The 26685-nt window shown below is 36.2% G+C and overlaps 1 long non-coding RNA gene across 1 annotated transcript in view; it reads left to right on the forward strand.

The window, feature by feature from the left end:
* The first annotated feature begins 5005 nt into the window (after nt 1–5005).
* The window catches only part of LOC147913467 (uncharacterized), a 268097-nt gene continuing 246417 nt past the window's right edge, over nt 5006–26685 (forward strand). The window contains exon 1 of the long non-coding RNA XR_015548735.1: nt 5006–5622. This is a non-coding gene — a long non-coding RNA (uncharacterized LOC147913467). The remainder of the gene's footprint in view (nt 5623–26685) is intronic.

Below are 26685 nucleotides of genomic sequence, written 5' to 3' on the forward strand. Positions count from 1 at the left end.
ATAGTGGCTGCACCAGTTTGCACTCCCACCAGCAGTGTATGAGAGTTCCCTTCTCTCCACATCCTCTCCAACACATGTTGTTTCCTGTCTTGTTAATTATAGCCATTCTGACGGGCGTGAGGTGATATCTCATTGTAGTTTTGACTTGCATTTCCCTGATAGTTAGTGATTTTGAACATCTTTTCATGTGTCTGTTGGCCATCTGTATATCTTCTTCAGAGAAATGTCTGTTCAGGTCTTTTGCCCATTTTTTAATTGGGTTGGTAGTTTTTTTGTTGTTGAGATGCATCAGTTCTTTGTATATTTTGGAGATTAAGCCCTTATCAGATGTATGGTTTGCAAATATCTTCTCCCAATTGTTAGGTTGTCTTTTCGTTTTGTTGATGGTTTCCTTTGCTGTGCAGAAGCTTTTTAGTTTGATGTAGTCCCATTTGTTTATTTTTTCTATTGTTTCTCTTGCCCGGTCAGATGTGGTGTTTGAAAAGATGTTGCTAAGACCGATGTCGAACAGCGTACTGCCTATGTTTTCTTATAGAAGTTTCATAGTTTCAGGTCTTACATTCAAGTCTTTAATCCATTTGGAGTTAATTTTTGTGCATGGTGTAAGGCAAGGGTCTACTTTCATTTTTTTGCATGTGGCTATCCAGTTTTCCCAACACCATTTGTTGAAGAGACTTTCTTTTCCCCATTGTATGTTCTTGGCTCTTTTGTCAAAGATTAGCTGTCCATAGATGTGTGGGTTTATTTCTGGGCTTTCGATTCTATTCCATTGATCTGTGTGTCTGTTTTTGTGCCAGTACCATGCTGTTTTGGTTACTATAGCTTTGTAGTATATTTTGAAATCAGGAAGTGTGATACCTCCAGCTTTGTTCTTTTTTCTCAGGATTCTTTTAGCTATTCGGGGTCTTTTGTTGTTCCATATAAATTTTAGGATTCTTTGTTCTATTTCTGTGAAAAATGTTGTTGGAACTTTGATAGGGATTGCATTGAATCTATAGATGGCTTTAGGAAGTATGGGCATCTTAACTATGTTAATTCTTCCAATCCAAGAGCACGGAATATCTTTCCATTTCTTTGCGTCTTCTTCAATTTCTTTCAGAAATGTTTTATAGTTCTTGGTGTACAGATCTTTCACCTCTTTGGTTAAGTTTATTCCTAGGTATTTTATTCTTTTTGTTGCAATTGTAAATGGGATGGTATTCTTAATTTCTCTTTCTGCTACTTCGTTGTTAGTGTACAGAAATGCAACTGATTTTTGTATGTTGATTTTGTATCCTGCAACTTTACCATATTCGTTTATTACTTCTAAAAGTTTTCTGGTGGATTCTTTAGGGTTTTCTATATATAAAATCATGTCATCTGCAAATAGTGACAGTTTCACTTCTTCCTTTCCAATTTGGATCCCTTTTATTTCTTTCTCTTGCCTGATTGCTCTGGCTAGGACTTCCAGTACTATGTTAAATAGGAGTGGTGACAGTGGGCATCCTTGTCTGGTTCCTGTTCTTAGAGGGATAGCTTTCAGTTTTTCACCATTGAGGATGATATTAGCTGTGGGTTTCTCATATATGGTCTTTATTATGTTGAGGTACTTTCCTTCTATCCCCATTTTATTCAGAGTTTTTATCATAAATGGATGCTGTATCTTGTCAAATGCTTTCTCTGCATCTATTGAGATGATCATGTGATTTTTATTCTTCATTTTATTAATGTGGTGTATTACGTTGATTGATTTGGGAATGTTAAACCATCCCTGCATACCTGGAATAAATCCCACTTGATCATGGTGTATAATCTTTTTAACGTATTGTTGTATGCGATTTGCTAGTATTTTGTTGAGGATTTTCGCATCGATGTTCATCAGTGATATTGGTCTGTAATTTTCTTTTTTTGTGTTGTCCTTGTCTCGTTTTGGTATCAGGGTAATGTCAGCTTCGTAGAATGAGTTAGGGAGCTTCCCCCCCTCCTCAATTTTTTGGAAGAGTTTGAGAAGGATAGGTATTAAGTCTTCTTTGAATGTTTGGTAGAATTCACCAGGGAAGCTGTCTGGTCCTGGACTTTTATTTTTGGGGAGGTTTTTGATTACTGTTTCGATCTCCTTACTGGTGATTGGTCTATTCAAATTCTCTACTTCTTCTTGATCCAGTTTTGGAAGGTTGTATGATTCTAAGAATTTATCCATTTCTTCCAGATTGTCGAATTGGTTGGCATATAGCTTTTCATAGTATTCTCTTATAATCTTTTGTATTTCTGAGGTGTCTGTTGTAACCTCTCCTCTGTCATTTCTGATTTTACTTATTTGTGCCTTCTCTCTTTTTTTCTTGGTGAGTCTAGCTAAATGTTTGTCAATTTTGTTGATCTTTTCAAAGAACCAGCTCTTGGTTTTATTAATTTTTTCTATTGTTTTTTTGGTCTCTATTTCATTAATTTCTGCTCTGATTTTTATTATTTCCCTTCTTCTACTGATTTTGGGCTTTGTTTGTTCTTCTTTTTCCAGTTCCTTTAGGTGCATTGTTAGATTGTTTATTTGAGATTTTTCTTGTTTGTTGAGATAGGCCTGTATTGCTATAAACTTCCCTCTTAGAACCGCTTTTGCTGTATCCCATAAATTCTGGCATGTCGTATTTTCATTTTCATTTGTCTCCAGGTATTTTTTGATTTCTTCTTTGATTTCTTCGTTAACCCAGTCGTTGTTCAGTAGCATTTTGTTTAATCTCCATGTATTTGTGGCTTTTCTGATTTTCTTCCTATAGTTGATTTCTAGTTTCATACCGTTGTGGTCAGAAAAGATGCTTGGTATTATTTCAATCTTCTTAAATTTATGGAGACTTGTTTTGTGGCCTAATATGTGATCAATCCTGGAGGATGTTCCATGTGCATTTGAAAAGAACGTGTATTCTTCGGTTTTTGGATGGAATGCTCTGTATATATCTACTAGGTCCATCTGTTCTAGTGTGTCATTTAAGGCCAATGTTTCCTTATTGATCTTGTTTGGATGATCTATCCGTTGGTGTAAGTGGAGTGTTAAAGTCCCCTACTATTATTGTGTTACTGTCTATTTCTCTTTTTATGTCTGTTAATAATTGCTTTATATATTTAGGTGCACCTACATTGGGTGCGTAGATATTTACAAGTGTTATATCCTCTTGTTGGATTGTTCCCTTGATCATTATGTAATGCCCTTCTTTGTCTCTTTTTACAGTTTTTGTTTTAAAGTCTATTTTGTCTGATATGAGTAGTGCTACCCCAGCTTTCTTTTCATTGCCATTTGCGTGGAGTATCTTTTTCCATCCCTTCACTTTCAGTTTGTGAGTGTCTTTAGGTCTGAAGTGTGTCTCTTGTATGCAGCATATATATGGGTCTTGTATTTTTATCCAGTCAGCCACCCTATGCCTTTTAATTGGAGCATTTAGTCCATTGACATTTAAAGTAGCTATTGATAAGTATGTACTTACTGCCATTTTTTAAATTTTTTTTTTTTTCCTCAGTGTTGTAGTAGTCCTTCTCTGTTCCTTACTTCTTCTATACAGAATTGATGGTCACTTTAGTTTGACCTCTGTCTGAAAGCTGTACTCTTTAACTCCCCTCCTTCCTCCTTTTATGTTTTTGATATCATATCTAACCTCTTTTTTGCGCATTTGTATCCATTTCCCTCTTATCATGGAAATAGATAATTTTTCCTATTTGTGGTCTTCTCTTTTCCCCTTAAATCAGTCCCTTTAACATTTCTTGTAGCACTGGTTTCTTGGTGACAAACTCCTTTAATTTTTGCTTATCTGGGAAAATTTTGATCTCTCCTTCCATTTTGAATGATAACCTTGCTGGGTAGAGTATTCTTCGCTGTAAGTTTTTTTCTTTTAGTACTTTAAATATATCGTGCCATTCTCTTCTAGCCTGTAAGGTTTCTGCTGAGAAGTCAGCTGATAGCCTTATGGGGTTTCCTTTGTATGTAACTTGACATTCTCTTGCGGCTTTTAGGATTCTCTCTTTATCTTTAATTCTGGACATTTTGATTATGATGTGTCTTGGTGTGGGCCTCTTTGGGTTTATCTTGTTTGGGGCTCTCTGTGCTTCCTGTACCTGGATGTCTGTTTCCTTCCTTGTGTTAGGGAAGTTTTCATCTATTATTTCTTGAAATAGATTCTCTGCCCCCTTGTCTCACTCTTCTCCTTCCGGGACACCTATAACACGGATGTTAGTGCGCTTGATGTTGTCCCAGAGGTCCCTTAGACTGCCCTCACTCTTTTTAATTCTTTTCTCTTTTACCTGTTCACCTTGGGTAATTTCTTCTAGTCTTTCTTCCAGCTCACCGATCCGTTCTTCTGTATCCTCTACTCTGCTTTTGAGTCCCTCTAATGAATTTTTCATTTCCAGTATTGTATTCTTCATTTCTGATTGGTTCTTTTTTATATCTTCCATTTCTTTGTTGACATTCTCACTGAGTTCATCTATTCTTCTCCCCAGATCAGTGAGCATCCTTAACACTCTTAGTTTGAACTCTCTGTCAGGTAGGTTGCTCATTTCTGTTTCACTTAGTTCCTTTTCTGGGGTTTTGTCCTGTTCCCTTACTTGGAATGTATTCTTTTGCCTCCTCATTTTGCCTCTTTCCCTGTGCTTGTGTCTATGTATTAGGTAGGTCAGCTACGTCTCCTGCTCTTGGATAGGTGACCTTATGTAAGTGATGGCTTAGGAGGCTTCCAGTGTGCTTCCCTCAGTTCTCAATGTTCCAGGGGTGGCCCCTATGTGGGCTACGTGTGTCCTTCTATTGTGGCCTGTTAGCTCTCCCTATAGGCGCCCAGGGAGGCTGAGTTATGCTCCTGGCCAGCTGTTGTAATGCTCAGCTGCTTGTAGTTGTTGTGGGCCCTTCAGTCTCTTTATCAGGTGTGAGGAGCCCCAGCACAGTTGGCTGCAAGTTCTAATACCACATCTGTGTTGCAGTATTTCTTTTAAGTGAGTAGGCCCCCAGTGTGGCAGGTTGTTAGGCTCAGGGCCTTACAATTGCTGTAAGCCTCTAGCCTATTAGGTCTCTTGTCAGCTCTCTGAGGATTGCAGCTGGGTGGGGCTGGCCTCAGGCACAGGAACACCCAATTGTTTCAGGCTTTGGAAGGTGGGGCAAACCTCCTATGTGGGTCTTTGAGAAGCACAAGTCTTCTGCAGCTGACAAGCCCTGTTGCCCACAGGTCCACACACACAGTCAACACAGTCCTGCCCCGTGTGAGCGCCCCGACCCCCAAGCGGACCCAGTCTCTCCATGGCGGGAGCCCCACACACTCCGCCACCACCCCACACTCTCCACCCACTCCTTTTGCACACCCTGCCCCGCTCAAGTCGGCTCAGTTGCCAGGCTGCAGAGAATCCAGTCAGCAATCTATGCAGGCCCACACGTTGCCTGAGGGCTTGTTGTTGGGTGGGGCCAGTCTCTAGGGTGGGCTGCCTGCCCTGGCTGAGCTGGATTAAATCTGTGCTCTAGCGGGTGGAGCAGACCCTGGGCTAACAGGCCTCAGGGAGAACTCCAATGGCATCTGTGTCAGCACGCTCACACCAGGCCACAACAATGGCCGCCGCCAATGTCCCAGTCCCTGAAGAGGTCTCACCCCTCACCGAGATGCACTCAGGGCCTATCAGGTGAGTCTCTTGTCACCAAAGCACTGTGCACCTTTCTTTCTGGTGATTTTAGGATGCTTTCTGGAACGGGTGAGTTTGTGCGCGGGCCCTTTAAGAGCCAGTTTTAGTTTCTTTGTGAACCGGGTTTTCCGGGGGTGCTCCCCAATGCTTTAGTAGCAGCAAAGTCAGATATTATGCCGCTGGTGTCGATTGTGCTGGGTCCACAATATGCCCACAGCGGGGGCGCTCCCCGGCTCAGGGCCCCGCGCCTCCAGGGAGGCTGCGTACCTGTGCGCTGCTCCCGGCGGCCGTGAAGCTGGCGGCTTGTGAAGGCGGCGTTTTTCTCTCCAGAAGGGAGTCTCTGCCTCTTCCACCTCAGTTAGGATTGTCCGTTGTTGCAGGAGTTCCTCTTATCCAGTTTTCAGTTCTGTCTCAGGGGTAATTTTTCCACGAGTAGTTGTCAATTGGCTGTGTCCACGGGAGGAGGTGAGTTCAGAGTCTGCCCACGCCGCCATCTTGACTCCCCACCTCCAGATCTGTATTATTTTTTTATACTCACATTGTAGGAAGTGCAGACTTGGGTTTATTTATTTATTTATTTGGTGTGAGGAAGATCAGCCCTGAGCTAACATCTGCCAATCCTCCTCTTTTTTTTTTTTTTTGGCTGAGGAAGACTGGCCCTGGGCTAACATCGGCACCCATCTTCCTCCACTTTATATGGGACACCACCACAGCATGGCTTGCCAAGTGGTGCGTCAGTGTGCGCCCGGGATCTGAACCGTTGAACCGCGGGCTGCCGCAGCAGAGTGCGCACACTTAACTGCTTGTGCCACTGGGCCAGCCCCTGACTTGGGTTTAAATTCCACATCTACCTACTATTAGCTATGTGATTTTGAGTAAATTACTTAACCTATAAGGCTCTTAGTTTCATCAGTTTTAAAAGGAGGATACTGCTAGCAATCTCACAGTTTTGTTGTGAGGTTTGAGTAGTAAAATATAATCAAAGTGCTTGGGACATAGCTGGTGTTCAGTAAGTTTCATTAATAATTTTATCATGTCATATCTATATTTCATCAAAAATACCACGTTAATAATCAGACACAAAGTTTAAAAGAATATCTTTTTAAAATTTGTAACATCTCATTGACAAAGGTTATACTGAACTTACAGGGATATACTGTATTTGCCAACCTAGTAAGTGGAAGTGCTTTATTACCTAGGCTAATTTTGCTACTGAAGTTAGAAAGAATAGTCTTACAAATGTATACTAATCTCTTACATTATGTTTGTAGCCTGGCCAGTGTCTGCAGAATTAAAGACATGACTGAGTTTCTATCTTGAGAGAAAACTACATCCTCGCGTTGATCAAGTGGCTGTTCCTAGTTGGAGGGAGGCACGTCAGGCACACATCTCCTTGTTCCTGCTGGTGTTTCTCCATTATTGGGCTTCCTGTCTGTGCTTGCTCTCAATCTGATGTGTTCTTTGCTTTATTGAGGGGTAGAATCGTAGCTACAGGTTAGATCCAATTTTTGATAAAATGATTTGAAAACATTTTCTCTTATACCTGGAATAATTATGTAGAGCTGCTATAAAAATACTCCAATTTGATGTCTAATCCCCTATGAAAATTTGGATGAAAAGAGTTGAACTGATTTCTTTAATATCCTATTCGTGACTATTACCTTACTAAAATGACTAAAAAAAAAAATTTTGGTCTTGATAACTTGAGTCTTTCTCTTGTGTTCATGAATGATTGATGAAGCAGCCTTTTTACTGTGAATTGCAGAAACAGCAACTTTGGTCCTTTATGAGACTGAGTTTTACTACTGAGTTCCCCATAAACATCAAGTTATAAATAAACTGTCCTCTCAAGTGCTTCAACCCGATTCCAGGCTGCTCTCTAATTGGCCTGCCACAGATGGCTATAACCAAATAACTAACAATTAGATTGCCCCATTGTTACAAATTTACTCTGAAAATAGCAAGGCACACGTGGCTTTTGACAAGAGGTTTCAGAAGAAAGGTGTAGAACAACTTGGTAAATATTAAACAGTATTTTAATTCAAAAGCATGCTGTTTCCTCTCTTGAAATACAACTCTAACTTAACAGTCACTGTCAGCATTGTGGTTATTTGTTGCACCTTGCATATTGCACATGGGTTTATATAAATGTACATAAATACAAGCAAGGTTAAAATGGAAAATGCCCTGGAAGTGTATTATGAAATATTGCTGCTTTCCTTGTTTTATGCAGATGTTATAGGCAGGACTGTCCTGATATGATCTTTCTCGTCATCTCAGTAACTAAATTCCTTTGAAGAGGATGAGAGGGGAATAGCCTTTTGTCATATTTTGGTATGGTATGATTTTGTATAGTTACAAAAACAGTATTTTAGTTGCTAAGCATGAGTTAGTAACTATACTTTTAAAGGATTGAGAAACTTGAAAGCATTAAAGAAATAATATTTACATATTAATATTCCACTTCTCCCGTCTGTGCCTTGGAGAATAATTGTGGTAAATCTGTACAAAGAAAGTTTCCTTGAGTCTGCATGCAGAATTTAATGAACTACATTGCACATTTAGCCACACCTGCTCCGTTACCTAACATTTCTCATATTTACTGGAACCATGTTCTTCACCTAAGTTAAAATTAAGGCAGATGTCATTGGATGTTAGCAGAGAATGAAGAAGCCTATATCTTCCATTTCATTCATAAAATATATTTCTCACCCATGGCAATAAAAGGCAAAGAGAATAGTCTTTGAGTTACTACCACCTTTTTCCATCTGTTCTACAAGAGTACCACATTGTTTTTATTTGGTGGTTTCAGGAAGAGTTTTTCTAAGAAACTGTATTTTCTTGGGACTTAGAGAACTCTTTAAACACACTCCTAATTAACACCTAAATTCCTTCTTTTAGGCGAGACGGAGACTTTCTTTGCATAACAACGTCTGGGGCGTTTGCAAATCTCAGCTTGCTTCACATTTTTTAGGGGTTGCAGTTCTTGTGACCAGAAATGCATGTGGAAGCAATTTTATTACAGTCAAAAAGAAGGAACAGTTAAACTAAAAATGATCTCTGATTGAGAATAGCAACATTAGATGTCTGACATCTGTTTCTCTACTTGTTTTAAAACTCAACATAGACAAAGCATTTTAAATCATAATGAAGAGCATACTCTCAATTCAAGGCATATGATTATCAAAAATTCAGTAGCTTCGCTTTACAAGGTAACTAATTTTTAAATAGACAACCATTAAAATGCTTGACAAAAACTGAGCAGTTCATATATGTTAAGATATACTTTTAAATGTTTTGAATTCCAGCTGTTTCTTTTTCTGTTCTTAGTAAGAAGAATGTTCCAAAACTCTGGATACATTCACATAAGCTTTTCCTAAATAAAGACCATTTGTGGCATGTTTTCATGAGGTCTGAAACAATAACTTCTACTTTTACTGGAGTATGTCCTTACCAAAATAAATCTCTTTTATAGTGTACTTTTGATTGATTAGAACTTCATTATGTTTTTATAAATTATTATTAAAATGCTAATAGTGATGATAATCATTACTATTTATGATTACTTAGAGCCCTCAGTTGCTTATTATGCCTGTATAATAATTTATTGCTGTTTTGTTTGTGGGAAGTTATATATAAAACCAGTACTATATTAAATCCTAATTTCCATTCTAATATCAAGTGAAAAAAAATCATCCGAAGGTGATGAATTTTCAGTGGCACCAATCACTGTCACGCATTCTAGGCAAGTGATATTTTTAGAGGCTTTGAGAAATGTAATGAAAAATTAGGAAGGAAAATCATTTCCTTCATATAGGAAAAACTGCTGGGTATAATTAGGAGAAAGGAGAACCCTCGACAGATATGTCTATTTACATGTCTGATATCTGCCATAGACTTCACATGAGATTTTTAGTAAATTACTGAACTATGATGTACTTCTATTTATTCATTTTAAAAATAAGTTTTATAAATCCAACTTTCATATTTCACAGGGCTGTTAGGACCAAATGAGATATTTTGTTAGACATTTGAAAGAGCTATACTGATTTCTCTATGTGTGTATATACAAGGGTGTGTGTGTTTGCTGGTGATGTTATGATATTTAACTACTCCCTGGCTAAGAATGTGACATGGTTTCTAACTTATTTAAGTAAACCGTCACACCTTGGAGTATTGAAATTATAACCTATAACAATCTTTGAGGTTTGAAAATGTGGCAATGTACTAATGCATTATATTCATTATTAATAGATAATAGTGAAGGTTAAATTAGTTAGCACAAGTAAATTATATGTAAGTTACAGTTCCTGATAAGGGCGAAGAGTTCAATAATGTTTGCTATTGTTATACGACTTTATCAAATCAATGCTGTGGAATAGGTACTAATATTCCTCATGTTTAGCTGGGGAAATTGGGACTGGAGGATGCTAAGGAAGTTGTCTGAGGTCAAATTGTGAGTATTAGGATAGGAACTTGATGGACTGACTGTGGAGCCCATCCTGTCAACTGTTAAATTCTGCTAATACGATAAATATATTCACTTCTTCCTAAAAATCATATATAATAAAATTGCCTAAGACTGTCATTGGGATTATGTTACTTCCCCCAGAATACCTACATAGCAATCTAGAATGATTGGATACATAAAAAGTTAAGTAAAAATCCCTAAAATGGATGGCTGACACATCAACGTAAAAAAGTGTCTACTGTAGGATTCTTTCTGCAATCATTAGGTAATATTTAGGTGCATTTGGGAGCTGTAATTTTTTTGGTGACTTTAAGGATTTTGTGTGCAGAAAACATTACTCAGAGATTCACTTCAGTTTTTTGAATTAATATTTTGGTGAATGGAATCTGACTAAAGCTGCAACAAAGCACAGATGGAGTAGACCTCTAGATTAGATTGATTTGCTCCTGACATTAGCAGCAGCCTGACAGGAGAAAGATGTGTCCTTGCCTGGGATAAAATGTGCTGTGTGGTTTGTAGCATATGGAGAAATAAAATATAAGACCTCATGAATGCAAAGGGATGGAATAGGATAGGTGGAAGTGTACTGTTGTTTATAATTTATTCTAATAATTTTTAAAGATATATTTTGATAAATTAAAAATATATATATAGTATTCTCAAGAACAGCACATAAAAAAAGAACACAACAGATTATAGCTAAAATGTAAATAAAGGAGATAAAATAGAAAACTATAACAAAATACTTGAGTCATCTAAAAGATAACAGGAAAGGAGAAATGGGGAAGCAAAGAACATATACAATAAATAGAAACAATAGGGGCTGGCCCCATGGCTTAGCGGTTAAGTGCGCGCACTCTGCTACTGGCAGCCCGGGTTTGGATCCCGGGCGTGCACCAACGCACCACTTGTCTGGCCATGCTGAGGCGGCGTCCCACATACAGCACTAGAGGGATGTGCAGCTATGAAATACAACTATCTACTCGGGCTTTGGGGAGAAAAAGGAAAAAAAAAAAAAAAAGGAGGAGGATTGGCAATAGATGTTAGCTCAGGGCCAGTCTTCCTCAGCAAAAAAAAGAGGAGAATTAAAAAAAAAAGAAGCAATAAAATAAAATGATAGACCTAAATATAATCATATCAGTAATTATACTAAATGGAAATAGAATAAACATGCCAACTAGGAGACAAGTGTCAGATTGGATAAAAAAACTATATGCTATTTATAAGTAACAAAAATTAACTATAAATATATAAAGAGGTTTAAAGTAAAAGAGTTAAAAAGCTATATCATGTAAAGCTAAATATAACAAGAGGCTGGCCCAGTGGCTTAGTGGTTAAGTTTGTGTGCTCTGCTTTGGCTACACAAGGTTCATGGGTTTTGATCCCTGGCGCAGACATACATACCAGCTCATCAAGCCATGCTGTGGCAGCGTCCCACATACAAAATAGAGGAAGTTTGGCACAGATGTTAGCTCAGGGCCAATCTCCCTCACCAAAAAAACCCCTAAATTTAAGAAAACTGTTGTGGCTATGTGAATTTCAAGTAAGATATACTTCAAGCAGAGTATCTATTACCAGGATAAGAGGGTAATTCATAATGATGAAAGGATCAAGTGATCAAGAAGATATAAGGATTCTAAGTATCTTTGTACCTGATAACAGAATTCAAATACATGAAGCAAAAGTTGACATAAATAAAGGAAGAAATAGACACATCCACAATCATAGTGGGGATTTTAACACACCTTTCTTGTAATGGACAGAATAAGTAGACCAAAACAAAAAAACAAAAACAAAAAACAAAACAAACAGCTTGACTATTGACATTTACATAGCAACCCACTGTATAACCACAGAATGAACATTTTTTTTAAGATCAGAGGAAACATTCACCAAGATGACCATTCTTAGTCATAAAATGTCTCAATAAATTGCAAGAAATTAAATTATACAGAATATATCTAAAAATGATTATGATATTAGAAATCATATGGCTTCATTGTTATATTCTATTTTTAATTTACAATAATATTGAAAATCTGAAATCTTTAAGAATAAATTTATCAAAAGTGGCAGAGAAAAATTAAAGAAAACTGAAATAGATACTTATCTAAAGGGTCATAGGTTAAAAGAGTCAATATTGTTGAATATACATTCTCCATAAATTTGTCTGTAAATTCAACAGAATACCAATCAAAATTCCAGTAGGAGTTTTTGAAGAAATCGATAACCTTATTCTAAAATTTACATGGAAAAAGAATTTTGGAAATGAAGAAACATTTGTAAGACCTACACTACCTGATTTCAAGAATTCCATTAAAGCTACAGCAGCAGGAACAAGAAACAGCTCAATGCAACAGATGGAGGGTTCAGAAATAGACCTACACATATCTGGTCAATTATTTTGACCAAGGCGCCAAGTCAATATAGTGAGGGAAAGGAAAGTCTTTCTAACAAATGTGCTAGATAAAGTACACATCCATATAGAAATATGAGCCTTGACCCTACTTCACTCTTTGCACAAAAATAACTTTCAATTTACCATGGATCTAAACTTAAAGGCTAATACTGTAAAGCTTCTAGAAGAAAACATAGTATAAATACATAACCTTGGGATAGGCAAAGATTTCTCGGTAGGATTAAAAAATTATTAACTATAAAAGAAAATAATAAGAGTTTATAGAAATTTTAGATTTATGTTCATCTAAAGACAACATTAAGAAAATGAATACGTAAGCCACATATTGGGGAAAAATACTAGCAATACCTCTATCTGAAAAGGGCCTCAGATTCAAAAATCATAAAGAACTCCTATAAATCATTTTAAAAAAAGTATTAACAGCCCAATTAGAAAAAAAAAATGGATAAAAAACTTTGAACAGATATTTCACAAAATAAGATACAAGAATGGCCAAAAACACATGAAAAACTGTTTAATATCATTAATCATGAGAAAATGCAGATTAAAGCCACAATGACATATCATTTTTCATCTACTGACAATAAAATGTTGGTGAGGGTATAGAGCAACTGGAATGTCATACATCACTAATGGGAAATGTAAAATGGTGTAGCCACTTTGGAGGACTGGTTGAAATATCTTATAAATCAAATATGTATCTGCCCTGTGACCAAGCAATTCCATTCCTAGATATTTACTTAGGAGAATTAAAAGTATATACCCAGATAAAGATTCAACAGCAATGTTTATAGTAACTTTATTCATGATAGCCCCTAACTGAAAACAACCCAAATATTCATCAATAAGAGAATCAATGAGGCCGGCCCCGTGGCTTAGTGGTTAAGTGTGCGCACTCCGCTACTGGCGGCCCGGGTTCAGATCCCGGGAGCACACCGCTTCTCCGGCCATGCTGAGGCCGCGTCCCACATACAACAACTAGAAGGATGTGCAACTATGACCTACAACTATCTACTGGGGCTTTGGGAGAACAAAAAAAGGAAGAGGATTGGCCATAGATGTTAGCTCAGAGCCGGTCTTCCTCAGCAAAAAGAGGAGGATTGGCATGGATGTTAGCTCAGGGCTGATCTTCCCCACACACAAAAAATAAATAAATAAGAGAATCAATGAATAAATTGTAGTGTCCTTATATAATGGAATAGTGCTCAATAATTCAAAAGAAATTAATTTCTGAAATATGCAACAACATACATGAATCTCAAAAACATAATGTTAAGCAAAAGACAACAAAATCGAAAGAGGACATGCTGTATGATTCTGCTTATATGAATTACAAGAACAAGCCAAAAAAATATGCACTAATAGAAATCCGAACAATTAATGCCTCAGGGGAGATGGAGTTGATTAGAAGGTTGCAAAATGGAATTCTCTGCAGTGATGAAAACTATATCTTATCTTGTTTTATGGCTATATGTATGCAATTAGCAAAACTAATTGAACTGAACATTTAATAACTAAAGTAAAACTGTCTTTATTCGTATATGACATGATTGTGAATAAAAATTTCCCAGTGGGATCTACAAAAAAGTACAACTGAATTAACTAGTGAATTTACCAAGGTTGCAAAATACAAGATCAGTAAACAAAATCAATTCTATTTGTATAATTTAGCAATATATAATTAGAAAATAAAATTATTAAAAATACAATTTGAATAGGTTAAAAACATCAAATTGTGCATAAATTATATATAAATTTTTTAAAATACACAAAGGTTTAAAATGTGCTTTTAAAAAATCATGTCACCACAAATATTTTAGGGGATGATTTTACAAAACAACATTTATAGTTTATTTTCTCAATGTTCTGAGCAACCAATGTTGTCGTCTGGGATGCAAGGAGTTTCTTGTCTGTAGGTATAAGATAACCTGAGCCCTCCAAATGGGATAGTCTAACAGCCCATCTCCCCTAGAAACTAATTCCATATGACCACACTCTTTCCTCTACTTACAGACATCTGCTCTGTCTACCTAACAGTCTCCCTACTTGGGATTTTGCATGGCCGTAGCTCTGGAGATTTCCTTCCTTCTTCCCCACTCCAAAATTGGGGACAGTCTAGCTGTCCTCTAGACTGATTTGGTTCTTACCTGATCTCTCATTCTCCCAGCTACTAAACTGTATGGTAACGTGGAAAGCTTCACTCTGTTTTACCTTTTCATCCAGTGAATATCCAATAAATTTGTTCCTTCCTGCATTCTTATAGTACCTGTTTACCCTTTCATTATAGTGCTTGTGTCAATACTAACTTATTATTTAGACTGACTTACTCGCTAGAGTGTAAGCTTCTAGATGGTGGGGACAAATTCTTATTCATCTTTGCCCATAAAAGGAATAATAAATATGTATTTATATGCCTAATCATATTAGAAATAGAGCATATTATGATAATCATCAATTCCAACTTAAAGAATAAGTTACATAGCTTTCCTTTAGATTCAAATTATGGTTATCTGGCGAAAGACAACAGAGGAGGCTACAATGAGTAATTACACGTACATTTGCCCAAGATATATTCCTCAAAAACATGAAACTGTCTAGGTTCAGGCAATAGGCCTTAGCATTTGCAGTTTATTTGAGATGAAAGTTGATGCCGTTTAAATATTGAATGAACCCATTTAGCTAGACAGGATGCTCTAGAATTGAAAGAGATTTTCATCTGAGATGTAACAAGGAATGAGTTTCGTTTGTGCAAGCATGTTTCTTACTATGAATTATGAGCACCTATTATGTTGTTTTGTGTTAGGTATTTCATATTATTCTAGTCCTATAGTAGCAAATACAAGTAAATGTTGAAAGCATATTATGGTCGTTTGGTTTATAGCATAAAATGAAACATAAAAACATCCAAGTGCTCTGGTAAAGCTTTTGACTGTTCATGTTACCCTTTTCCTCTTGATGTGCACAATGGTAAGGCACTCCCAGCATGCTTTACACTTAGATTTCTCAGGCTCACATCATTTTGTCCTAAGCATAGTTTCTATCATAAGGAAGATGCCTTTCCTATTATTTACTGCTTTTTGGTATTTATATGCTTCCTTTGTTAGCTCTCTTTGGTAACCATCTTCTTCCTTTATTTCCCGAGAGTACCTTTAGCTTTTTCCTGAGTGTTTTTACCCTTTAAAGAGGTAACTTTTGCTTTGATAAAAAGATCTCCTGATAATACATGCTTTTTAAGTGCTCATCTGACTTTATTCAGAATATTTAAAAAAACATTAAAATGCATTTTAAGAGAATGAAGTGGAAAATGATATTTAATATCAGTGTCTTTTACAAAAACACAAAAGGGCATTTCCAAAACTCTAATTTCCTCCAAATGTAAATAAATTCTAAAAGACCTAGCCATTCTTCATTCTCTTCTAGTTTTGTTCATTAATAGTGGCAACCATTTATTGAGCATATAATCTGTGCCAGTGTTGCTTCAAGCATTTATGTTTATCATCTTGTTCAAGCTTCATAACAATCATATGAGGCAAATATTACTACACTCTAAAAATGAAGAAACTGAGGTATCAAGAGTTTGCACAGACTGAAGTAGCTAAGTCTTAAATTAACTCACTTCTGGATGACTTCAAAGACAATTCTCAACCATTTTCGTTAATATGTTATCTATGAGAGACTTTTCTGTTTATTACAAGGTCCCTCTCTATGAAATATTTTCAACATATTGATGAGGATAGGTTGGCATAGTAATGTTAAATCCTGAAAATCTCCACCTTTCACAAAGAAATTTAGAGAGAGAGGGATCTGTGTTACAGAGATTATATTATAGAGAGAAGAATCTCTATTTCAAGTTATGATTTTATATTTAGTCTGAAGGTGGCCTAGAGATATGTTACATATAGTAAGATCAACTTCCAATTTCATGCCAGGGCAAATCATGATGCTCATAAATCTGTGGCTATCCCTGCTGACTCTGAATTGGTTGAAAAGTTGCTGTAGTTAATCCCTACCCATGACCAGCATAGTTCAGTATGAAGTTACACATGTATAAGTGGGATGAGGACTTGTACATTCTGACATTCACAGAGGAACCACTTTGCTTCCTGATGAGAAGCTGATCTATAATACAGAATTGGCCCAACCATGTGATCGGCCAGAGTTTGAATCCTTTTCTCTTTTTCAGGCTTACTAAACCAGCCCAAACAGAGAAAATGTAAAGGGCCCTTTCTTCATTCCACCTTTCAGAAAAGTATTCTTACCCCATATCTTGAAATCAAGATTAGTGTTGAGCAGTTTTATTTTAGGTATGGAGCTGCCCTTGCCCGCAGAAATATAAAAAGGGAGAAAGGAATATAATAGGGAATCCTGGGTAAAATATTTGCCTTTGGATCTGAAAAAGAAAAGTCTACTAAGCACTATATGTGTGGGAATATCAAAGATTTCTATAACAAAGGAGAAGTTAGCTAACTTTTAAGCAAAATGAACATTCCCTTAATAAGGAAAGGGAGGCAAATTCTAGTTGTCTATCAATATCATTTGCCTGTTTTTCCTTAACTAAGGAAATTTTTTTTGTTTTTTTCAGGATGACATTGTACTCAGCTAAAATGATCACTTTCCTAAGCAGTTGTGGAACTAAACACAGTCACATTATCCAGTTCTGGCCAACAAGATATTAGATATCTCTGGTGGGCCTAGATGAAAAGCTTTTTGCAAGCAGAAAGAATGGGCTGGAATCTGCTTTCTGCCTTTTGCCCTTGGTCTTTCCCCTTTATCTTGTATGAATGTAATGCTTGGAGATATAGCAACCATCTTAAGAGCATGAGGATAATGCCAGACTCTATGGAGAGTGAGGTTGAAAGTACAGAGAAGACATGTGATGACATTGTAAAGCTTCCCTACCAGGTCTGAACTGCTTCTTCTAAGACTTTTTATCATGAGAAAAAAATAAATCCTATTTGGTTAAGTCACTATAGTGCAGCTGACACAATCTCAACAGATACAACCAAGTTCTAACATTTTTTTCATATACTGTATTGATATGTTGAAAACACTGTATTGTTTTTGTTAAGTGCTGGGGCTAGAGGTCCCCTTGACAAAGAAACCTCAAAGACTGTAAATAGAACAATCTCAAGTGAGTCCTGATGATGCACATGAGTGTTTTACAATACCAGCAAGCACATGCAGTGTGATCCACTTACTTGAGCCTCGTCATTGAGCAATGCTTCTTGTGGAAGATTTCTGGAGGCCTCTTGGGTGCCGCATATGCTTTTTCAGCTTTAATGACTTTACAAATATTAATCATAGTTTCAGTGGGACATTGCTGAGAGTGTAACAGAATCTGCTATTTATCCCAATTTACCTATTGCTGTACCTAAGTGTTCTCTATTTGTTGGGATTTAAACTGTTCTGTAGGTAATGAAATTTTCATTGTATGTTTACCTCAAAGCTGGAAATAAGGTGGGAATAAAACAAAGGAAGACAGAATGTATTTTCTATAGAAAGCAAAAATTTTGAAAATTGCCCATGATTATAATTTTAGAGAAACCTACCAACGTTAATAATTACTAAAGAACCACATAATTAACTAAGCATTCTAGTTCAATCTCTGATTTCATACCCAAAAATATGGTAAGAGAAATGGATAACCTTTATGTACCTAACCTAATAGGAGCCTGGCTCCTAAACTAATATCTCCATGAGAAATTCACCATTCTATCTTGAAATTCAAAACAAATACAAAGAGAAGTATATTTGCTAATAGGAGTAACATCAAAAAGTAACCTTTCTTCATATGAAAAGGCTGCCATTCATAATGATGTTTAAGAAAGGGTAGAATGTGCAAATTGAAAGCCTACTACTTTAAAAAACTTAGTGTTAGAATTATTACTGTATATCTGTAGACATTCTAACATTCTAAATCACTCTTTGCTACTTGCTAAAAAAACAAAAATATTTATTATCTTTTAAAGTATTGGAGTATTTTATCTGTGTAAATGTACAAAATAAGTTTAATGCCACAAAGAAACACACTATATATAGACTTAAGAAAGTGAATATTACAGATACTTTATTTTATTAATCATATTGATCATGATGCTAATTGGTGACTTAGGGTAGTGTAAACTGTATTGTATTAACTTGAAGTTCTGAGGTCCAGGAATCACTAATCAGCTGTGTTAGCTTAGGTAAGGTGAATAACCTCTCAAGGTTTCAGTTTTCTCATTTGTAAAGGGAAAAAGTTGAAGTATACTGCAATCTCTATTTATTGATGGATACATATGTTAAAAGTATTGCTTTGAGCCTATCCTAGATATAAAAATTGTCAGATGTTACCCAACAATCATAGGTTGAAGAAATTATGAACACCATTTTTAGGGTCTGATCCATTGCCCTTGAAATAACATAACCCAGTGATTATTTATGATTTTCCTTCCTTTTCGGTTGCTGCTGAACTGTTCAGCCAGCCTGGGGTTGCATTCTCCCCCCCAACCACCCTAGACTTCCTCACCGTTAGCCTGAGCGCTGCTTCTGTTACGTCTTTCAACAGATAGTTATTGTGCCAGTCACTCTTCTGTATGCTGATGCTTTCTTGTCCTTGGGATTAAAGTAGAAGGCAGGCCACCTTCATTTGGATGTTTCATTTTAAAAGTCTGACATTTGAACAGCAATTACACTAAATAATATATTTGACCTTGGGCTGGCAGATGTGTTTGGAATCTGTGTGAACTGTCTCATTCCAATCACCTATAAGTAGATGAAGAAATAGTACAATGTGTAGCACTCGATGAAACCTATAATAGCTTCTTCCCCTTTGTCTCACCTGCCAGCTCAAAGGTGTGTACACACACACACACAGAATCAGGATCACGGTTTCCATTAAATTTATGCTTCTGCTCCTTGGCCTCATCTTGAACTCCTAACACAATGGCTGCTTGCAATTCATCACAAGAGAAACTATAAGAAAGTGATGGATGAATTGGCCTAAATCTATCACTAGTAATAGAAAACAATTCAGAAATTAAGATGCTTAACACTTTAAAGCAGTACTTTTATTCTGCTATATAAAGGGTACTATAACAGCACCTTCATCATCAATCATCATCATCATCATCTTGCGGTTCTTAAGTATTACTGAAGATGAAGTCAAGGACAAGTAGTTCTAATTTTGCATCATGCTGTGAATACATTCTGCTCCTAGTTTCTAGGGCTCTGAAGATGTCTAGGTAACTGTGATAGATAATGTTCTCTACATAATTCTTCTCTTAAGTTTGGTGCATTCACTTGTAAAAACACTAACCTGTATGTTTAACAGAAAATCAATTAGTCTTAATGATACAAATATTTGCTTAATAAGACTCCTTAGGGAGCCAATATTAATCAAAGGCTTAGAATGATCTGTAATTAGCACATCAATTGTACGTGTGTTACTGGATGATTCCAAAGTGCTTAAGGGTTCTTGAAATACTTTATTCTTTATTATAATTAAAAAATTTTCTCCTGACACTTTAAATTTTTTAGCCCAAGACATCATTATCTTTCATCTGGATCGAGTCTCTAACCTTCTAACTTCTACTTCAACCTTGGTCCCATAAGGCTCAGAGGAACTTTTTAACAACATAAATCAAATCAGGTCTCTCCTCAGATTAAACGCCTCCAATAGCTTCATATCACACTAAAATAAAATTCAAGTTTTGATCCCTGCTTACATTTTCTGAACCAGTTCCTACCAGTGCCTCCCTAATGTTCTATGTTCCAGCTACATCAGCCTTCAAAGCTTCAAGATTTGTCTCTCCTTGGGGCTTTGCCTTTCCCATGTCTTCTGCTGATAGTACTGCCCACTGATTCCTTCTAGTCCTTTCACTGTCAATTCAGTTGATATCTCAGAAACACTTTCCCTGACTCCTGAATCTAAAGTGAGATCTAATTCAACCAATAACTCGCAACCATTTTCCCCTGTTTTTACTTTATTTGTAGCATTCATTGCTTTCTGAAATGTTCTTTTTTTATTGATTTGTTTACGATTTCTCTCTCCTCGTTAGATATAAGCTTCATGAAAGCAAACATTTCTTGTTCAACACCATATTCCTAAATACCTAGAATAATGCCTGTCAGATAATAGGTATTCTATATATGTCAGCTAAATCGAAAAGTGTTAGGTGGAATCCTTTCTTCATCTCACGTTTGCTGACTAACATATAAGGCTATTATTCATGAGTTATTTTTAAAGTCTGCCTGAACTTTTATTATGTTTTATTATTTTTGTTATACTGAGAAATTTTATTAATGGGAAATACCTGATTTTTCATATATGAAGCAGAACCTTCCGTTCACTTCACCAGAAACTGGGAGAAATGAGGAAACAATGGTGAGTATTCTGAAGCCTGCACAGCATCTCTTTTCTTTGAGAATTTGTAAAATTTTGTAGGTTGCTGGCCTTAATAATGCTTTCTCCCTTTTACACTGTCTTTTTAAGGAAGTATCATATTTGAAATTTTAATGGGGCGTACGACCTACTGTGTAAATTGCAATTAGTTTGCATCTCCTCTGATTCTAGAGAGTGTCTACCTTTTTCAGCATAAATTTGCTTGGCTTTATTTTTGGCTCCAACTTATTTGCTGTTCCGTTGTTGGCCTGAATGCCTCTCTATTATTTTCTTTGTGAATTTTCTTTCTTTCTTAGAGTTCTAAGAGAGATTAAAGTAAGCCAGCTGAGTGATTTTACAATAAGAAACCACAATTCATTCTAGTTGTTTTGGAACTGAAGCAAGTCACAGTTTCACAGATGAGCAGGGGAGAGAGCCTGGGGTTTAGCTTCTTGTGGATGACACTACCTCCTGTACCTGTACTCTATAGTAAATGAATCTTGTGCTGTATGCTGTTCTCTGACAGCTGGTAATATAGGGCACCTTATCCCTTCATTTATTTATAGGCTTCTTTTACATTTTAGTTTGATGAAAATTATGCATCCTATATAGGCAGTTGGATTCCTTTTCAAGCAATACAGAAAGAAAAATATTTGTCCTCCTTCCTCTGAACCTTTAATATGGTAACAATCATGTTTTGAAATTCTGTAAGAGATATGATGTAAGCTAATTGAGACTCAATCAGTACATCACATGCTTTTTGCTATGCAGAAGCTAACAGGGGATCTGTCTGTTAGAAATTACTCATAGCTGAATGAGAGCTAGACGAATAGTAATTTAGACCTTGAAAGACATGCAAGACTATAAATGGAAGTAAAAGTGAGGCTAATGGAAGATCACCCAAGAACTTTTCAGAATTCCCTAATGAGAAATTCTAACTCTGATATTTGACATTAGGGCTTATAATAATGACGAGACCTCAAGATTGAATACAATTAGATCCACAAAATGCCTTGCAAATATCTTGAAAACCACCTATTAAATTGAACCTTTGAGCCGGATTTGTCTCACTGTCTTATGAATCATAACATGAGAAATTCTGGATTTACTTATCTTTATTAGTAACAACCAATACAATTCCATATTATGTACTAATTATATATAACAGCCAAAGCAGTCTTTTCAAAACCAAAGACAAAATGTCAGTCCTCTACTCAAAACATTGAGATGGCTTCCCATCTTCCTGAGAATTAATTGTAAAGTCTTTACCATGGCCTTCTGGGTCCTCTGGGGTCTTCACCCACCCCATCCCTACTCTCCGCCCTCCTCACCTTTCAATCTCTCCCTTTGTTCTTCACTTCTAGTGGCTGTCTCTACCTTTCTTTATGTTTCATGGCCATGACATGTGGCCTCCCCCCTACTCAGGCCCTTAGCATATTCTGTTCCCTTAGCAGGGAATGTCTTTATTACAGATATCTACATGACACCTTGCCTCATCTCATTCTACTCTGCTTAAGGGTCACCTCTTCAGAGAGATCGTCTCTGATTAAACTCCCTAAATTAGAACACTCCTCTCCTCAGGCCCATCAACTCTGTATCCTTATCTTGATCTATTATTCTTAAGACTTATAACCTGACCTACTATATTTTGCTTATTTTATTCTATATTTTTCTATTGAGAGTGTAAGTTTCCAAAGGCCAAACACTTCAGAGTTTTGTTCATGACTCTATCTCTGATACATATTAAGTGTTCTGTCCACTGGATGAAGGATTTGTGAGCCTTTATCTTTGTGATTTATTTAAATCTGTTAATTGTGCATTCACTAATGAAAGAGAACAGAATAACAATTTTTACATGAATTATTTGAGATTGGCCTTCATTTTATAGTAATACTGTTGTCAAAATTACTTGCATAATATTAAATTTTAAAGAAACATCTTTATGTCATATGATCCCTTGAAATTCAATATTTTTTTACTGTACAAATAGCAAGTATTATGAAAATTGGTCTGTTTTTACAAATATTTATAGCTAATTATACACTGAAAAAATATTCTACATCTGATCTCTTACATGAAAATATCTCTTCATAGTACTTAACATTACTTAGTTTTTGTTAAGCAGAGGAATAATCATTAATGCAAAGAGCAATCCAGTCCAAGGTTGCTTTATATAGCACTACTTTTTCAGCATTTTTTATTGCAGTCCAAGCAATGAAAATTGCAATCAAAAGCATATTTTATTTTAAACTATAAGAAAACAAAATAATAAAATCACCCATACTATTGTTAGCTGAATTAGTGTGCTCCCAATATAGAATTTAAGCAGAAATAGATGCCATAAACAATTTTACACGATCTCCATTCTTTAAACTTTTAATTCTCTAAACTAGTTCCTTTAATGTCAAAATGACTATCTTTGCTCTTAGAAGATAATTGCATAGATATTATTTACTTTACATTCATTATATCTCATATGAAATAACCAATTACCTGTCACCAGTTAAAATTCCTAATTTCACAGTTCATATAAGATTCTGAACATGTTGTGGAAAGGGACTATCTCCTCTGTCTACCTACCTACCTGTTTACCTATCTATCAGGAAATATTTATAAAACTGTTACCTGCAATTAATATACCCCAATTTCCATCATCAATGGTGGTAAGGAGGTGGTAACAACTTGAGGAAGAAGAAATAGATATTTTTTTACTGCTGTTCCCCAAAAGAATTCATGCCAGCAGCGGTATGAGTCCTAACGCATTGTGGGATATTAGAGATAACACTAACTCAATGGGGAAAATTCCATTTACTGCATCACTACTTCCTGTGGTTTGTGCCTGAATTTACCACAGTGAAAATGCTCACACTCAACATTATTTAAGTCATAAAACAATTGGTTATTATAGTCTACAGGAAACCACACAAAATGAAAGAAAATGGACCGCATGGAGTTTTTTATATAATTTACATTGTTCAATTGGCTCCAATTTCCATGAGGAAAAAATACCTAAATAACCCACCTTGAACATCAAGGCTCTTATCTGGATTTTTTTTTTTCCCAAAATGAATATTGTGTGAAAAAGCAGCATTATTTGGAAGCTGTAGCCAGGTTTCATTATAATTTTGTGCAACATTAGATTATCGATTCTTTTCTACCAGTGTACTTGGAGTATGCATTGTCAACAGTAGATAATATTTACCAATACACAGTGATGTCTATTCATTATTCTTTATTAAGGAGCGTTACTTACAAGTGTAGATAATGGGTTTTAAAATTAGCATTAATGTTGTAATCATGATTCTTTTTCTTTTGGTGTTATATCTAAATATAGTAAAGGTTAGATTTTAAAACCTTTATAATATCATCATGTATCATTATTAAATGAAGCAAAATCAAATCCTGAAAAATTCTATTGTGTTTATCTCTTAGGTGGTATATAAAAGAAGGAGTTAAGATAAATAATTGCCAAGAAAATAGTTGAGGGGTGAATGGGACATACTTTTTTGTAGCTGTTTTCATCTTTTTATTGAATTAGTTAAGTCAAATGTGAAAGTGTGAAATAGAATAGTCTGTTTAAAAACATGTGTTCCGGGTACTTGATGCTGTATAACAAATTACCCCAGACCTTAGCCGCTTAAAACAAGAACACTTTATTATATTTCATGATTTTGTGAGTCAAGATTCATCTGGGTGATTCTACTCCATGTGTCATTGACTAAGGTCAACGGTAGTTTTTCAGCAGCCTGATGGGCTGATATAGAAGGTGTAAGCAGCTTCACTCAGATGTCTGGTGCCTTGGCTCAAATGACTGGAAGGTGGGGCTCTGCTGGGCCAGTTGACCACAGTGTCTACACCTGACCACTCCAGCGTGATCATGTCAGGGTGACTGGACTTCTCACATGGCAGCAAAAAGCTCCTACAGAGACTGTGTTAAAGAGACAGGAAGTGGAAGCTTACTGTTTCTTAAGGCCTAGACTCAGAAACTAGCATGGTTTCTCTTTGCTGTACTCTATTAGTTAAAGACGTCCGAAGTCCACTCAGATTCAAGGGGGAGAGGAACATAGACACCACCTCTTGATGGGAGGAATATCAAAGGACTTTTGATCATCTTTAATTTATCACAATATATCACATTTATTTTCTCTCATTTCATAATGTGTCTGAATGTAACTCAGGAATTCTAATTAATGCTAAAATTCTCCTGAAGGAATGCGTGAGATGTAGAGGAAATATATTTTGTTATGTGAAATGTCCTCTCTCAATGACTCTTGAGAATGCTTCGTCATTCTTATTCCCTTTCCCAATGTATTGTCAAAACTCTTTGTCTACAGTTGAACAAAAAATGAAAGCAAAACAGACCATCAAACAACAAAACAACCCTCCTTTGATTCCATATCACTCGCTCATTATTTCTACTTCTCTGTTCCCTTCACTTACAAACTTCTCGCAAGTGTACTGCACAAACAGCGTTTCCACACCCACTTCTCTACCCGCAACAATGTGGCTTCTTTCTCATGTGTTTTACAGAAATATCTCCCACTCTTTTCATCAAAGGCCTGATAATTCCAAACACAATGAACATTCGTTGTTCATGTCTTGATGGACTTCTCTGCTGCCTTTGACACTGTTGATGTCTCCTTACATCTGGAAATTATTCATTGGCCTCCGGAGTCATCACAAACTCCTGGCCCTCCAGGTTCCACGCTGTCTTCTTTTGAGACTCTTCTTGCTCTGTCTAGCCTGTACATGTTAGCTGTCTCCAGAGTTCTGCCACTGGGGTCTGCTATTTTCATTTTGCACTCTCTCCCTAGGTGATTTCATCTTTGTTCGCACTTGGAAATAGTCATTATATACTAATGACTTATGTAGTTATATCTTTTTCAAACTTCTTACCAGAACTTCAGATCTAACATCTGCATGCCAGCTAGATATCTCTAAGTAGATGTCCTAGAGCTACTTCAAATTCAACATATCTAACTTTGCTCATCCTCTGATATTTACTGTACCTTTGGTAACATCAGCATTCATTAGGTCAATCATGTTGTAAAACTGAAATTTATACCTGGTTTGTCTTTCTTCCTAACCGTGTCCCAACCCTCCAACTACTCATAGCCCTTAAGTAACTACATTCTGTTTATTCAACCTACTAAACATTTCCTGTTTTAAAATTCTCCTCTCAATTCCTACTAACACTGCCCTGATTTGGATAACATTATTTTTTGATAGGAATAATACAGCTGCCTCCTATTTGTTTCCCTGTCTCATCTTATGCCCACTCAGATACCATAATGAACCCTACAAACCTAACAACTTTTAATGTCTCTCCATTATCAAAAACAACGTTTTTTAAACTGTAGATAGTTACCCATTAATAAATGATAAAATTAATTTATTAGATCACAATGGATGTTTTTAACGAAATACAATATATTATTAGGCAAAATTACAGAGCTTTGCATTTAGTAAGAATGAGTATATCACTTGATTGTTTCAGATGAGTGTATGTGTGTACTGGGTAGCAATGAATATGTTCTTCTTCTTCTAGAGCAGTGGAACATTTTTATTCCCAGTGCACAAGATAATGCATTGAGGGGGGGAAAGATAATTTAGAACTTCTATTTATTTTATCTAAAAATAGTAAGAAATAACTTGAACTTTTATTATGGTGAATATGCAGGTGCACGTTGGTACCCTCCTTTGCTCAGTATGTCAGATGGTCCAGTTTACTTGACTCTACCAAGTTTGAGGTATCCAAAGGGAAGAGCGAGTGCTCCACACGGAGAGGTTTGAAGATGATGTCCTCACTTC

This window comes from Ceratotherium simum, chromosome 27 (assembly GCF_057802395.1).
Source record: "Ceratotherium simum simum isolate JZ-2026a chromosome 27, ASM5780239v1, whole genome shotgun sequence".
Lineage (NCBI taxonomy): Eukaryota > Metazoa > Chordata > Mammalia > Perissodactyla > Rhinocerotidae > Ceratotherium > Ceratotherium simum.